This window comes from Delphinus delphis, chromosome 11, assembly GCF_949987515.2.
Source record: "Delphinus delphis chromosome 11, mDelDel1.2, whole genome shotgun sequence".
Lineage (NCBI taxonomy): Eukaryota > Metazoa > Chordata > Mammalia > Artiodactyla > Delphinidae > Delphinus > Delphinus delphis.
Window position 1 is genome coordinate 5,300,148 of NC_082693.1, and position 17,386 is coordinate 5,317,533.

General features: G+C 43.2%; 1 pseudogene; it reads left to right on the forward strand.

Moving 5' to 3' along the window:
* The first annotated feature begins 10,461 nt into the window (after positions 1–10,461).
* Positions 10,462–15,939, forward strand: LOC132434225 (dnaJ homolog subfamily C member 8 pseudogene; annotated as a pseudogene).
* Positions 15,940–17,386: the final 1,447 nt, after the last annotated feature.

The window sequence follows — 17,386 nt, forward strand, 5'->3', positions numbered from 1 at the left end:
CTGAACTTATCCACACTTTGGGTATTTTTAAACGTTTATCTTAATGATCTCTACACACATTTAAAATATAGGACATGGAAAACCGTTGTCCGTAGCCATGGACCCTCCGACTACCTGCAATAATTCCATAGTCCTCTGCCCCGCTCTGAACTTGCCGAGGCCTCTGCCCGCCTGCGGTTAGGACAGCCTCTAGATGGTTTCAGACACGTGGGTGCACAGGGATCCCCTGCCGTGTGAAGGAGCGCCAGCGCTTCGGAATTAGGACTGTTTGCATAAGTTGTCAGCCTCACAGCCGAGATCCAGATGCACAGTTGGTTCCGTGTCGGCAAGTCCCTCAGGACAGTATGTGGTGAAGCTAACGCACCACCTTCCTCGGCGGCCCAGGGTTGGTCATGGCAGCCGACTGCAGTGCAGCGCCTCAGTCCGTGGGGTGGGAAGGTCAGTGAAAGCCCTGTGCCTTTACAGTAATGTCCGCCTCAGCCTTGCGGAGTGCGGAACGTGAGTGCCTACGTGCGTTCTCTCCCTGCCCCCTCTGCGTGCTCCAGAACCTTTTGTCCCCGGATGGACAAAAGTGTGATTTCTGGACCAGAAGCGTCAGCAGCCCCTGGGAGCTTGTCGGGAATGCAGGCCCATCCTGATCTGTTGAATCAGGATCTGCATTTTTAAAACGTCCCTGGGAGATTTTTGTGCACAGTGGTGTGAAAAGCACTGATGTGCAGAAACGCTGCATCTCAGGAGTGTGACTCCCGTTACTAATTCAAGCGGTGGAGCCCCACCCCAGACCTGCTGAGTCAGAACCTCTAGAGACAGTGATGCACGTCAATTAAATCTCAGTGAAACTGGAGGAAAAAAATAAAACAATATTACGTGATGAATCTGAAAAAAAAAAAGAATCTGATGAAAGGGCCTGGGAGTTTTATTTTCCTTAAACACGCCGGTTTTTCCTCACGCACACTAATATGTGAGAATCAGTCTTCTAGGGAAAGGAGTCCAACCCTGCTTCCCTTTTTTTCTTCAGTTAAGAGATATCTTGTTGGTTTGGAGGATACTTCTGCCAGCCACAAGCCAGCCAGCAGGCACACAGATGGGTGGATTTGATTTGAAAACATGATAATTGTGTGATGTACAGTATCTGTGTGTTCTAGCAATGCTATTTCTCATCGGTTTGTATCCTAACTCATGATGTTGCATACTTGCTTTCTCTAAAACCATAATTTACCCAAGATGGTTCTTTCCTGTCACACCCGATGCCCCCTTTTTATATTTTGTAATACATCCTTTATTAATTATTCTTTTATGAAAGTTGTATTATTATAACCTATCTAACATGTAATCAAAACATAATGCCTTATCTCATATAAACAAGGCATTGAAGGAGAATAATACACCCATAATAAAATAACATGTACTCCAGTGATGATGTGAGCACAGTTGCACTGAAGGGCATGGTGAAGTGGTCAACTGCTTGCCTTCATGTGGGCAGTCACCATAGGCACACAGGTACACTGGCCTGATGTGGCCAGAAGAGTAGGTCACCCATGCATGATACACTAGCAGCTAATATTTATTGGTCACTAAATGCCAGGACTGTGATGTGTGCTTTACCCGCACCATCTCACGAAATCCTTACCACAACCTGTGATGACCCAAAAGGGTTAAATCAAGGTCAAGTTCACACAGCCACGGAGTGTTGGGGTGAAGGCTGAATCCAGGCTCCCTGACGTCAGGGCTGCAGAGAGGGTCCGTCTATCTTGGCCACTTAACTGCCGAGAGCTTCATTGCTCTTCCTGAGGTCAGCTTCTGCATTAGTGAGCAGCTTCTTGTAAAGTTCAGAACAAAACAAAATCTAATTTGCCCTAGATTTATATAGTAAATCACATTCTTAGAAAACTCAACATATATTAACCCCGTACCAGAAATCCCTTATATCTGTCAAACAGTTAAATTTGCAGTTCAGGTGAGTATAAATGGGTTTTTAAGTCACGTGAGATGTTTCAAGTCTTGATTTGTGTGTTCTGACTTACTGTGCTATGTCCACCCCCACTAAATGCCCACAGTCCCCTTCCATCATTGTGATAAAGGTTGCACCCACAGATTTCCGGGGTGCCCTCCAGGGGCTGTGTCACACCTGCTGAGAACGACCACTGGGACCCCTGCCGGGGACATCTTTGAAGGTGTGTTGCCATTGTGTCTTGGGAGCTGGGTTTAGGCAAGGTGACCATGGTTTGGTTTTGTTTAAAATTTTTAAAAATTATTTGTTTACTTTAAATTTTATTGGGCTATAGGTGACTTACAATGTTGTGTTAGTTTCAGGTGTGCAGCGAAGTGAATCAGTTATACATACACATAGATCCACTCTTTGTTTAGATTCTTTTCCCATATAGGCCATTACAGAGTATTGAGTAGAGTTCCCCGTGCTGTACGGTAGGAAGGTGACCATGTTTTAATGGTAAACCATGGTCAACGCCTGAAACACCATTTGAGCAGAGTGTGGTATTCCCCTGACTTGCTACCAGCTGTGCAACACACGGCCCTGTTGGCTTTTCCGTCGGGCCCAGGGCACCCCGTCGTCCAGCCAGCCTTCCCTCTTTACGTCTGATTCTCTCCCCAACGGCACACTCTTCAATAGAGGACACGCTTGAGGTTCAAAATGCAAAAGGCCACCGTCGTATCTGTCCATCTCTGAGCGCTAACTTAGCCGGTAAATTAAAACGTGGACTTGCTGTTCGTCATTTGCCACAAATTAGCACAATAACCAAGCTTTCGGTGGGGGGCTGTTTGGGGTTTCACTTCACGTCAACCAGCCCTAAATGAGGTGGCTTTCTTCTCCATCCCTCCCCTTATCTCCTTCCTTCCAGAAGCTCCACGTTCTCTGTCTTTTCAAGAAAACTCAGCTTTTTCGGTTCCTCAGCTCGGTCCCAGGAAGCTCTTCCAAGATCCGCTGTCGCTGTCCTGGTCGCTTGTTCACACGGGACAATCACACCCATGTCTCCAGCACACGCATGTGATTTCCTCAGCTCAAACGATTGTCAGAAGTCCCACCGTTAAAGAATTTCATCCATTCAACTAGTAACAGAGAAGTTAAGGGAAGATGCAGCCCTGAAGTCAGGGAGCCCGGATTCAGCCCTGGCTCCAACACTCCCTGGCTTTGTGAATTGACCTTGATTTAACTTTTTCAGGTCGTCACAGGTTGCGGTGAGGATCCCGTGAAATCCTGTGAGTAAAGCACACATCACAGTCCTGGTGTTACTAAGTCTAAGCTCTCTGCTCGCCACACAACAGGCCTGTGAATTGGTGACAAGGTGTGGAGGCAAGGAATACGACTTTATTCGGAAAGCCAGCAGACCCAGAAGATGGCAGACTAGTGTCTCCCAAAAACCATCCTATCGGGGTTTGGATGCCAGTTTCTTTTATAGCACAGAGAGGGGGAGGAGATGAGGAAGTAAAGTAAAAAGGTCATAAGTTTTGCAAATATACCCTGGAATGGCCCCCCTCTTGGAGGGAATGTGTTAATTTCTTCTTTCTTGCAGCCATCCACAGGTAGACAGGTCCGGATGTTTCCCTAAACAAAGGCACTTTGGTTTAACATTCAGGCAGAGGAGCAGGGTTCCCCGAGGCAGGCCGTTATGTAGAGACAGTATCCTTTTAGTGAACAGAAGCTGCGGAGAGCAAAGGTTCAAGTAAAAGAAACAGATCCAACGTGTAGCCTGATTTGACTTCACACTGGCATTTAGTGAGCCATAAACATTCACTGCTGGTGTACTTACCATGGGTGGCCTACTCTTCTGGCCTTTCTTGTGCCAGCTGACGGGGATATAAGGAAGAAGTTGCTTTCTACTCAATGAATTCATTGTTTAGTGGCAGGAAACAGACATATAAACAGTAATCATTGTTAGATTTTTCAGTTTCCCGAAGGGCAGTTTATCAGTTGAGAAATTTTCAAATTATGTAATTTATTGAAGCAATAAATAAAACTAACCTTTAAACTTTTAAAATTTCAGCCCACAATTCTAATTGTTTATAAAGCTAGTGAATTTAGCAATTAGTTTTAAGGGTTTCTTATAATTTAGTTACTTGAATTTTCTTAGTTATTTTAAACTCATTTTTAAATTTAATACATTTTTGGCTACGTTTTGCAACTGACCAATATACAAAGCCTTCCCACATATTGAAAAAATTGTAGTGAAGCTAATAATTATATAGATATTAACCTTCAAGTCTGGCAATCATGATACTATTTACAAACTTAGCAAAATTCTCATCCCTTTCAACTTAAAAATCTAAGTCTGAATTAATAAAGTACACATTTGAAATTGGAATCTTAAGATAAATTTGTCAGACTCCAAAATGCTCAATTCTTTAAAATTACAAATACTTTCAATAGCAAATATGTGCAGTTATCCTCAAATTTAGCATAAACATGAATCGAGATTTGAATTCGTTCTGTGTATTTAATTTTAAGTCGTCTGGAGGTTGAAGACCTTTTCCGACTTAGGAAACAATTGTACCGTCCCAAGCTTTTAGGAGTTCCCTTCTTAGCGCATGGAGATCGCATGGGACCAGGGATGTGTCCTGGGCGCAAGATCTGGGATACACATGTCCAGGGTGATTCTTTCCACGGCGAGGAGGGATGAGTTGAGTGTCCATCTATAGGGGCTCTTCCTACAGGGACTTCAATTCCTGCTCTCCTAGGGGTGCATTTGTGGCCCATGTTCTCTGGATTCAAGGTGCATATGACCTGATCATCAAAGCTGATTTCAACCGCCCCTCTTATCATGACATTGTCATTTATACTTTACTTACATGTATTTATCCTGTGATCCTACTCTAAGTTCCTAGTCCAGATTCTAAGTTCCTGTCTTCCTGGGCCCTCCTGTGTATCTCCCTTGGCTTTGCTTGACTCTGATCTCCGGTGGCCTTGGCCTGCAGCAGCTTGTAGCAGGATTTCGGTTCCCAGCCAGAGACTGAAGTCAGTCTGCGGCAGCGAGAACACTGAATCCTATTCATGAGACCAGGGGCCAGTGACAAGGCCCTGCCTGTACAGCTTTGCAGAAAACGAATTTCCACAAAGAAACAGAAAGTAGCGAAACAAGTAAAGTGTTTATTAGGAGGAAAAAAGAGTATGTGTGGATAGACACACGGGTGGGCTCAGAGAGAGAGTCGTGCCCGCGTGGTAGTTTGAATCGCTCATATGGGGCATTTCTTCCAGGTGTCCTTTGGCCAATCATCTTGCTTTGCCTGGTTCTGAGTCCGTATTTGGTTTATCTCAGGGTCTCCCGTGTATGCGAGCATATCTCTTAGCCAAGATGGATTCTAGCGAAGAGGCCTATGGGTCGGGTGACATCACTCCCTTTTCGACCTCCAGGAAGGCTTTCTGCACATGTATAGTCGGGAAGGTCTCCTTGACCTCGAGAACGAGAACTATGTGGTCTCTATCTAGGCGGGGCTTAGCTTCTCCTCTTCATCTTGGAGTATCTGTCCACAGGGGACAGACTACAGCTGTTCAGCCTGGGGCCCACCTATCTCCTGCCTCAGCTCTAAGGTCACATTGACCTTTATCCTAAGGACAAATAGAAGTTCTAGAGTGGGAATGTGTATGGCATACCTGTGAAGGGCTCTGAGAGCTTGAAGAAGAAAACCACCAGAAATGGATTTCCAAAGCTGTCTTGAGGGATCACCAGGGGACAGGTGTGAGCTGGTGTGTGAGTGTTTGGGTGAGGAGGGAGCTGTCACTGAGCGTGAAGAGAACAGCGTGAGCGATGCACTGGGGGCTTGAGAGATGCACTGGGGTGTGAGAGTCAGGTGGTTACAGTGTGTTGGGGGAGGGGAAGGAGAGAGGAGTTTAGCCCTTACCTTGGGGGTGATGCCCAGTGGTTTAGCAGGTAAGCTCTATGCAAAACTCCACCTCTTAGCTGGGAGACAAATCCCTAACCTCTCTTTCTCAGCCTCAATTTCCTTGTCTGTAAAATGGATGTGATGATAATAATACCTACAAACACCTACATCGGAGGACTGTGGTGAGGAATTAAATGAGATGATGCTGAGTGCTGAGCCTGGCACACAGTGAATACTAGGTAAATGTTAGCTGTTATCATTTAAGTAGCAATGCCGTGACTGAGTCCATACATTCATTTCCTGACTTAATAAGTAGTAGCTGCCTTTCTTAAGGCAGGGAGGGATCCCTGTTTTCAAAGTGATGGCAACAGCAGCTTAATGAAGGTAACTTATCCCATTAGTAAGTAGTTGAGCTGGTTCTGACTTAAGGACCCTCAGGAGAAAGACATGCTCATGATCTCGGAGAGACAGTAGTGAGTGGTGGCTTGAAGCAAGATCTTAGCTCCCTGCTGAGGAATCGAACCTGGATAGCCTGGATGAAAACCAGGAATCCTAGCCACTAGACCAGCAAGGGCTAGAGGCTAGAAGCAAAGTTTCCCTGACTCTTACCCCTGCTTGAAAGCAAGCTTGTTTCAAGGAGGCAAAAACTGTAAAAACAAGTACAAAGTTTATTATTAGAGACACAGCACAACATGTGGGAGAGCTCACGGAGAAACAGTTTCTTTAGTTAAGACAGAGCAGAGCAGAGATACACACCGGAGAGGAAGGGTGTGGGCATCCTCCCTAATGACGAGGAACGCAGTAAAGAGACGGTTACATCGTTTATACAGGGCAGTTCTTCCGGGTCTTTGTTTACCTTTGGCCAATAATCTCATTTCTTTTCCACGCCTGACCTGCCCTAGGGCACTCCTCAACATGTCTGCGCAACTTTTTTCGTGATGGATGCCAGCCCGGAGGCCTATGGGGAGGTGGGGGGAGGCTTGTCACCACCTATTCTGGGGTGGAGCCCCCGCCTTTTTGACCCCTAAGGAGCCTTTCTGCGCATGTGCAGTGTCTCCCTTGCCCCAAGGATGGGAAATACGAGACCTCTTGATCTTTTGCTCAAGCAAGGTTTTAGCCCCTCTCTGTCCCTGCCACGACTGCTATCTTAAAGTGTCCACAGGAGACAAAGTCCAGCTATTTACCCCGTTCCTGTTGTTATTTCCATCTCGAAGTACACACAGGAGGCTGGTTGTAACTATCTAGCCTAGAGCCCACCTGCCTCCTTCTTCAGGAAATGTAAACAGGAGGCCAGTTGTAAATGCCTAGGCTGGAGCCCATCTATCTCACGCCTCAGACACAGTGATGTAATTCTGGAAGGCTGTGGGGAGCCTGGGAGGTAGAAGGAATGGAAAGCAGAGTTGAAGACAGGCCTAGGCACCTACTCGGCACTCTATAAATATTTGCTGAGTGAATGAAATCGATGAATGAATGGGGTGGGGAGATTCTTTCCTTATTCTTAGGTGAAAACTCCATCTGACCCCAGATTGTTCTGGTCTTGTTCAGGCAATAATCATTTCAATTTTGTAATAAAAGCCCAAGATATAATAGGCTCTATTTGGTCATCAGGACGCCCAGTGTTGTGTAATCATTCAAATTCTAGCTTGGTACCCTAACTCTCTTCTCTGCCCCCCAGCTGGGGTCCAGGAAGATAGTGTGGTTGGTACTTTTTTCAGCCTTCACTTATTTTCATCCCCAGTTTGCCAACAGAGGCTGTCCTCTCTCTGGGACTGGGCCAAGGGGGGGCGGGGGCGGCGGGGATTGGGGAAAAGGGTACAGTCTTATGGGGTGAAGATCTTTGCTGACTTCAGATGTCTGAAGCAGCAGGTGTTTGGAGCTGAGTGTTGTGAGGTATTTTCACAAAAATGATGGTTTGGGTGGTAATTGAAGCTGTAGAAATACATGTTGCAGAGGATACAGTATCATATTAATAAAACATCACCCATTAACACCTTAGCACAAATGAGGGTAGCTACACCTCACTGATAAGCATGTGAATAAGGATGAATAATTTATGGAGATGATGTGTGTTGGGAGCGTTGGGTGGAAGCTGCCCTAAGAAATTTGAATTACGGGACTTCCCTGGTGGTCCAGTGGTTAAGACTCTGCCCTGCCAATGCAGGGGGCGCGGGTTCGATCCCTGGTTGGGGAGCTAAGATCCCGCATGCTGTGTGGCGCGGACAAAAAAAGAAGATATTTGAATTAAAGAGCTGTAAGGTAATTTAGAGATTATCTATGCCAATCTGTACATTTTATAATTGAAGGAACTGAGTAAAAACGAGAGAAATGACAGCTCTGTAGGATCCGGGTGGACAAACGCTTCTGAGTCCAGGCAGTCCGTAAATAGGACAATGGGAAACAGAAGCATAGGGGAAAATTTGTGCTTCCGTGGAAAACTGCATTGCCTGGAGTCTAGACTGGATGAGGTCCAGGTTAGCTGATTTTGATTCTAGGGAGATGCTTTACAACTCTGTAAGCTGTAGGTAACCAATAACAATGCTGTTGACTAAAAAAATATACTCAACAACCTAAAAGTTGGGAGTTACGTTTTATTTGGTGGGAATTTTTCGGGCTTCAAGCCCAGGAGGCAGCATCTCAAGTAACCCTGAGAAAACTGCTCCAAGAAGGCAGGGGGGAGCGAGGATATACGCGAGTTTTGCAACAAAGGGCAAGTCGTAGGAACAAAAGGTTACTGTTAATAAAAGAAAACTAGACATTTCAAGTTAAGGAATTTAGCGCTTTTCTATGTCTGGGAAGATGCAAGAGTCTGGGTTCACTGAGATCATTCCTTTGATATGCACCTCAGCTATCTGGGGCGAGTATCCTGCGTTTTCTCATCCTGAGTTTCCTCGGGGCTCACCGTGGGGAGTGGCTGCAGTCTGATGGCTGCTAGATGGCAGGCATGCTTTGTTTCCTTCCTGAGTTCCCTCAGGGCTCACCAGCTCACTGTTGGAGGGCTGCAATCACTGATGATTATGACGTCGTTGTTTACTGATAATGACAGGCAATATTCTGTTTATCAATGCAAAGTAATTCTTGTCTATATACATGTAAGTTCTACCATGGAGTTTCAGCTGACCTGTCTCCCCCAGTTTTGCCTCCAATGGCATGTTTATTTCAAGATTCCTGAGTTTGTTTTTGTTTTTTTCTTTTCAAGATTCCTGAGCTTTGGATTCTCCTTTGTACTGGTTGTAACACCTCACCATTCTCCTCAGGAATGAATTAAACACAATCTTTAATGTGTTCATTTTTATATCTGCCGGAGAGTCATGACTGTTACCCTTGCTTCACAATTATCCTTTACTAAAAGGACAAAAGGACTGTGGGGAATATGGGCAGCTCCCAGCTCCTCGCCAGCTCCCTCCAGAAGAGTATTTCCGGATGGGGAAGTTGGTCAATGATACCAGATCTTCAGCTTTTCAAGGAAAGCTGAAAATTTTTCAGCCTTTTTTTGTAAATGTGTGAAAGCTCTTTATTTTTATTTTATTTTTTTTTGTGGTACGCGGGCCTCTCACTGTGGTGGCCTCTCCCGCTGCGGAGCACAGGCTCCGGACGCGCAGGCTCAGCGGCCATGGCTCACGGGCCCAGCTGCTCCGCGGCAGGTGGGATCTTCCCGGACCGGGGCACGAACCCGCGTCCCCTGCATCGGCAGGCGGACTCTCAACCACTGCGCCACCAGGGAAGCCCTGAGTTAACTTTTGGGTGTATCAACTGGAGGTGCCTGGGGAACGTCCAAGTGGAAATATCCAAAAAGCAGAAAGATATTTGACTAATAAACCTATGAAAAAGGGCAGTATAATTAGTAACCAAAGAAATACAAGTGTAAATGGCAATAAGCTATTTCCTGCCTATCATGTTAGTAAATAATAATAATATTTTATACAGAATTATTATTATTATACAGAGAATAATTATTATTATTCTCTGAATAATAATTATTATTATACAGAATCTGCACAGATCAGTGATATGGTAATCCTCCATACTGCTGGGAGGGTGAGAGGCGGTGGTATATAAAATGAAATGAAGAGCGCTTTGGGAATATGTACGAAAATAACACTGCAAGGGATTTACCTTAGGGAAATAATCTTGAATGTAGGCAAAGAATTAAATTTTGCTTCAAAGACGTTTATTGTTGCATTGTTCATAGTTGTAGAAAATTGGAAGTAACTACCAACCAGCAAGGCTTGGATGAATGACTGATAAAATTCCATCCTGCTATTCGGAATAAGGTTTTTGAAGAGTACTAAATGGAAAAATACTCAACTATATCACTAAATAAAAAAAAAAGCAAGTTAAAACTTCACATGATCCCATTTTTATTGTTAAAAATGTTTTTAAAAGGGACTGGAAGGAGGTAATCAAAATGTCATCTCTGCTTCTCCCCAGGTGTTGGGATTACAGGCGTTTTAAGTATTTGTTTGATTTTGCTTCTCTTTATTTTATAAGCTTTCTGTAATGTTTGACTTATATAATAATAAAACTAATAAATACAATAATAGCAACAAAATTAAATTGTAAAAAGCTGTCACAGCTATTTTAAAGAGCATTGCCAGAACATGACGGTATTTAAACACTGATGCCAGCATGGACCAGGTAAACTGAAAACGGAAGGACAAGCCTGGAGTACGAGGACAGGGTTCATCATTCGGTTGAAACTGGAAACAATTTTTTGCTGGTATGTATATACATTCGTGTACTTTCTATGACAAAGCTCTAATCAAAAGTTGGTCCTCGGATAAGCATCAAGTATTTATGCCCAAGAGTAAGTAAAAATTCTTTGAATACGGAAAGAAACACGTATGGTTGGAGATAAGCAGAAGCTTCTGGAAGTATGGTTTTCTTCACAAGTATTCTAGGAAGACCGTCTTCAAACATTAGAATATTGAAAGAAACACGTATCGTTGGAGATAAGCAGAAGCTTCTGGAAGTATGTTTTTCTTCACAAGTATTCTAGGAAGACCGTCTTCAAACATTAGAATATTATTGGTTTCAATATTTTGGGGGGAGAACCGCCTAATACTTTCTTCAATAGATATCTCCCTTCTGTGACAGCTTATATATGAAACAGATAAAAGCAAGATACTCCATGGGGGCAGGAAGCGGTGAGGGGGATAGAGGGTCTGGGGCTCTGCTAGCCTGTTGTCCACCTTCTAGCCTTACAATCAGCCGCGAATGCATCTGTATGGGGTCCCTAGTCTTCTCAGAGGTAGTTGGAAAAACCCGTCAGAGCAATCGGGTAAAAAAGCTATGCTCCCTGGAAAGGTAGAACTAGCCCAAAGAACTAGGAGGGAAGTGAGCTGATTGCAAACTGCCCAGACTAGGGAAGAGTGGACCAGGAAGGCTTTATCTCCAACTGTGGGCAGTGAGAGAAGGGACACAGGAGAGGAGAATTCAGTTCTTTCCCAGGACCCACTTCAGCCCTGAAGCACAGAGCTTTTCCAAGAGCTACTCTACCAGTTTGAAAGCCCTGCTGTCACTTGCAGAATGAATCAGCTCGATTTAGAATCGAGCTGAGATACCAATCATAGGCACACATGCACACGATTAAAATTATGTGTCTATTTTCTCCTACTTAGGCACATAAGGGGTGAGACAATTTATAGGTTGTAGCTCCAGAGGGGTGCAGGGGACCCTATTCCTAAAGAGCTAGATATCTGGCAAAATCCCTAATTAAGATTTTTTTTTTTTTTTAACTTTTTTTTTTTTATTTTTTTTTATTTTTTATTTTTTATTTTTTATTTTTTATTTTTTTTTTTAACATCTTTATTGGGGTATAATTACTTTACAATGGTGTGTTAGTTTCTGCTTTATAACCTAATTAAGATTTTGCAAACATGTCCCTCCCTCCCCTTGCCCGTTCCCCCCACCAATAATAATCCCATTGTGGCAACATTAAAAATGGCTAAGAGAAATCACAGCAGTAGTTACAGCTGTCCCAGAAGCATCCCATAGCCCAGGCTGCCTCCCACCCATAGGGGAAATAGTGTTACCGAACCTGGCTTTGGGTCTCCTCGATCAACGTGCAGCAAAGCCAATCTACTGACACCAGGTTGTGGTGAAGGAAAGTACAGCGTTTATTGCAGGGCCGAGCAAGGAAAAGAGGCAACGCATGCTCAAGAGACCCAAACTCCCTGATGGTTTTCAGCAAAGGGTTTTTAAAGGCAACGTTTTGGGTGAGGGTTGCAGCTTGTGGTCTCTCTTCTGATTGGTTGTTTTTGGTGGTGTTTTGAGAATCTTAATCATTAAACTTCTGGTTCCAACTAGTCTGGGGTCTGTGTGCTTGTGGTCAGCATGTAGTCACCATCTTCCACCTGGGTGGTGGTCTCAATTTTTGCAGAACAACTCAAAGATCTGTGTCAGATGGTTACGTACATCCCTTGAGGGGAACTAGGACTCTGTTTTATCACTGAACTATTGCTTAAGCTCTCATTACTTTTCTTGCTTAACTGCTTTTCCTTTGTTCCTGCATTGCCTCACTTCCCTAATTAGTAACTGCTTGAATCTGCTCTTGGGAACTCAAGGAAGGCCTAGGAGACCAAAGCCTTTTTATACAAACAAGAAATGGGACATGGAGTGACTTTGGCACTGGGGAGGGCCCTGCAGGGTCCTGCTCGGTTCCAATAACAAAGTCCATTCCTCCCATCACACAGAAGCACACGCACACGCACGCCACCACCAGTGGCATCACCACCACACATGTGGAATCTGCCCATCACCTGTGGATGCTTCTCTCACCACTTCTCTTCTGCCTTGAAGATGTTGTGCACCATCCCAACTTTGGACGAAATGTGATAACCCGTCTGGCTACTGCTAGACCTAAGTCTGTAGCTAAGACCTTCCAGAGAAGGAAGAACAGAAAGAGAGCACCAGGGCATCCTTCCAAACATTTATTTAACAGCTTCTCTGGCTCTCTCATGTTTCTCCAGAGACTTCAGAAAAAGAGAAATTTCCTGGAGTTTCTAATTGCCTTTATTTTTATTACGAGGAGGCATACGCTTTAATGGCATCATTAAAATCTTTTACTTTGTTAATTATACAATATCGTGAATATTCATATAAAAATCTTTTTATGGACAGAAGGTTTCATTTTTCTCGGGTGGTACCTAGAAGTGGAATAGCTAGATCTTATAATTAACTTTAGGAGCGAGGGTCCTATAAATGCCAATTAGGTCATGTTGATTGTGTTATTCAGATCTGCCATATCATGATTACTGGGATGGGAAGAAAGACGCATAGAGGGGCCCTATGACCTCCACTCCCTGGTGTTACTCCCATGATTAAATTACGTTACGTGACAAAGAGGCTTTTATCGATGCAATTGTAGAAGAGACCAAAATATGGCGCCCCAGAATACGCCTCCTTGTCCTAAGGATTATTTTGAACTGATTATTTTGAGAAACAGAAGACACAGGAGAAGCTCTGAAACTAAAGTGGAAGTTACCCTTTTACAGGAGGAGTTTACATTTACAAAGGAGATCTCCGTTTGTAAGAGTTTCTCCTTCTCTGTACCTGGAAGAGAAGGATGACTATAAATCACAAGAGACTCTTATCAATGGGTGAGGTACCAGCTTAAGTCTGCATAACTAGTCTTACTTTTATTTACCTTACTTTTCCTGATCACTCCCATAACTGGCCTCCCCCACACCCTTCTTTCTCTGTTCTTAGCTGAAGACCATGATATTTAAGCCTGAATTCTAAGCCCATTCCTTGAGGATTCCTCATTTCTCTGGTTATCTCTCCCAAGAGCTATACATGAAATAAAGTTTAGTTTGTTTTTCTCTTCTTAATCTGTATTTTATTATAGTAACCCCAGAACTTAGAAGGCTAGGGGAAAGGTATTTTTCTTCCCCTACACGTTTAAAATGACTTATCAGTTGACCTCAAGATTAGGGAGGCTGGGCTTCCCTGGTGGCACAGTGGTTGAGAGTCTGCCTGCCGATGTAGGGGACACGGGTTCATGCCCTGGTCCGGGAGGATCCCACATGCCGCGGAGCGGCTGGGCCCATGAGCCATGGCCGCTGAGCCTGCACGTCCGGAGGCTGTGCTCCGCAACGGGAGAGGCCGCGGCAGTGAGAGGCCCGCGTACCGCAAAAAAAAAAAAAAAAAAAAAAAAGATTAGGGAGCCTATCCCAGTGGATGTGCTCCATTTACATGAACTCTTTAGAATCAGACACTTTTCCCTGGCTAGTAGGGGAAGAGGAAGTCAGAGAGATTTCAAGTGTGAGGAAGAGGTGCTGGCTTTGAAGATGGAGGGGCCCAGGTGGCAAGGGAAGCAGGTAGCTTCTAGTTGCTGAGAGTGGCCTTGATTAACAGCCAGCAAAGAAACAGGGACCTCAGTCCTACAGCTTCAAGTAACTGAATTATGCCAACAATCTGAACGACCCTAGAAGTGACTTTTCCCAGAGGCTACAGAGCCCAGAGTAGCTGACACCTTGATTTTGACCTTGTGAGACACTTGGGAGAGAACCCATTTAAGACCACCCTGGCTTGTGACCTACAAAACTATGTTGTTTTAAGCCACCTCTTTGTGAAAATTTTTTATGCAGCAAGAGAAAACTAACGCATGTACTAACTTTTTGTTCCAATTGTTTTATCACTTATTCTCTCCAGGATTGTAGATTTGCCTATCTATCTTTAGTTATGACAGTTTTTGCTTCATGTATTTTGAAGCTCTAAGGTTCACATACATGTAAGATAGTTATGCCTTCCTGACTGATTGACCCTTTTGTTGTTATAAAATTTCTACTTCATCTCTGATAATACTCCTTGTTTGGAAGTCTTCCTTGTCTGGTATTAATATAACCACACCAGGTCTCTTCTCTCCAAGAAGATATAACAATGCTTAATGTGTATGCAACTGACAACAGAGTGTCAAACCACATGAGGCAAAAACTGATAGAACTGCAAGGACAAATAGATTAATGCGCTATTACACTTGCAGACTTTGGTGCCCCTCTGCATATACTGAACAGATCTACCAGGCAGACAATCAGTCAGTACATAGTTGAACTCAAAAACACCATCAATCAACTGGATATAATTGACATCTATAGGATACTTCATCTAACAACAGCAGAATACACATTCTTTTCAAGCTTGTGTAGGACGTTCACCAGGTAGACCACATTCTGGGACATTAAACTCACCTTCACAAATTTAGAAGACTAGAAATCTTACAATACATACTCTTAGATCACAGTGGAATTAAAATAAAAAGATAGCTGGAAAATCCCTAAATACATGGAGATTAAACAACATAGTTCCAGATAACACAAGGATCAAAGAAGAAATCTCAAGAGAAATTTTAAAATGCTTTGAACTAAATTGAATTGAAAATAGAATTCATCAAAATTTATGAGATACAGTGAAAGCAGTGCTAAGAGGGAAATGTATAGCATTAAATGCACATAATAGAAAAGAAGAGGAAGAGTCACGTGGTGAACGAGTTGGGGAAATGGTGGCTGTAGGAGTGAGCAGGCTTGGGGTGGAGGGGGCAGCACAGAGGAAGCATTTATGACCTTCTACTGTGAGGTGAAACAAATAAAGAAGAGAGATTCCGTTCTAAAGTCCAAAAATGAGATTGAAAGATTGACCTGTCCTGGTTCCTCCTACTTCAACTTGAACCCTGATGTTCTTCAGATAGATCCTGAAGTGACAGATGAAGAAATAAGAAAGTAGTTTCAGCAGTTATTCATATTGGAGCATCCTGAGAAAAAAGAGGGTGATGCTGATGGAGCACAAAACCCTTTTGAAGCTGTGGACAATGTTTACAAGTTGCTACTGGACCAGGAACAAAAGACGAGGGCCCTGGATGTAATTCAGGCAGGGAAATAATACCTGGAACACACTGTGAAAGATTAAAAAGGGCAATTAAAGAAGGAAGGAAAACCTACAAATGTGGAGGAGGATGATCTCAAGCTGTTCAAAGAAGCAGTATACAAACAGACCATAAAACACATTGCTGAGCTGGAAATTAAAAGGAAAGAGAGAGAAATGAAAGAGATGCATGAAAGGAAATGAATAAGGGAAGAAGAGATTGCAGCTCAAGAAAATGGTTTTTAAAAATCATTTTTTTTCTCTTTTTTCTTCACATTGGATAATTTCTATTGATATGTCTGGAAATTTATGACCTTTTTGTCTGAAGTTGCCAATTTGCTATTAAGTCCACCCAGTAAATCTTTAATTTCAGATACTATAAATTTCAATTCTAGATTTCCCATTTGGTTCTTTTTTAGAGTTTCTAGTTTTTCCTTGAGATTTCACCATCTCTACATTCATTATGTCCATCTCTTTCTTTAAATTCTTGGACATTTTTATAATAGCCATTTTAAAGTCCTAGTGTTTGAATGACTATATCTGAGTCATCTTCTGGTGGGTTTCTATTGACTTGTGTTTTAATGGGTCACATTTTTCTGCTTCTTCACATGTCCAGTAATTCATGATAATATCCTTGACATTGTGAATGAATCCTTGTAAAGCATCTGGTTTATATTGTTTTCCTTTAAAGAATGTTGAATTTTGTTCCAACCGTTAATATACTGGAAGCTTATTTTGATGTTGTTGAGACTTGCTTTTGGGCTTTGTTAGAGTGGGTTTAGAGTGGCCCTTACCCTAGGGCATGGTTCTTACACGTAAGCAGTGGTCTTTCTATTGTCTTAGCAGGATACCCAGGGTGTTCACTAAGATGTCTCCATTGTGACTCAGCCAGAATTCCTGTATCTGCTAAGACTGTGTGACCTCTAGCATCTTTGTTATGTCTTAACCCTGTAGCAGTTGTGCTAGGCTAGACCTTGTGGAGTTTCTTCCTGGGCTCATTCAGTCTATCCCATGTCTGGGAATCTGGAGGGAATCCTCGGAGATCATCCTCTTTCTAGGTAGCTCCTTTAATTTTGGTACCCTGCACTGAAATTTACAGATACTTTAGCAGCTCCCAAATTTAGCTCTCTGACTCCTCAGCTCAGGTGACTATCACTCTCTGCCTGGGGCTGACCATCCTATGCCATAGTTGCAAAATTGTCCCCAGATCAAGACATGGGGTAAATGTAGGACTCAACTCATGCTTCCCTCTCTCAGGGATCACAGTTATTTGCTGCCTATTGCCTGAAAACAGGTGTCTCATATACTTTGTTCAGTTTTAGAGTCTTGGCAGGAGGGAAACTCTGATTCCAATTACTCCATCATAGCTGGAAGCAGACGTTGATTCCAGAAAGCCAAAAAAAAAAAAAATTATGGTGTTTTTCCATCTATTTTCAGCTGATTCTTCAGTAAATTTGACGTAAGGTAGAGATACCCCTTTTGGAACTCATCAAATTAACCTTCATTTGCCTGAAATTCCAGAATATCTTTTTTAAGTGCTTCTTCCAATTTTTTTTTCTAATGGATAGTTTCACCTTGAATTATTTAAAGTCTCACTGGAATGCCTAAATGAAACAGAAACTGAGCTGTTGCTGGCAGGTGGCAGCTGGTAAGTAACGTAGTGCTTCAAATCATCATCCACGAGATAACATTT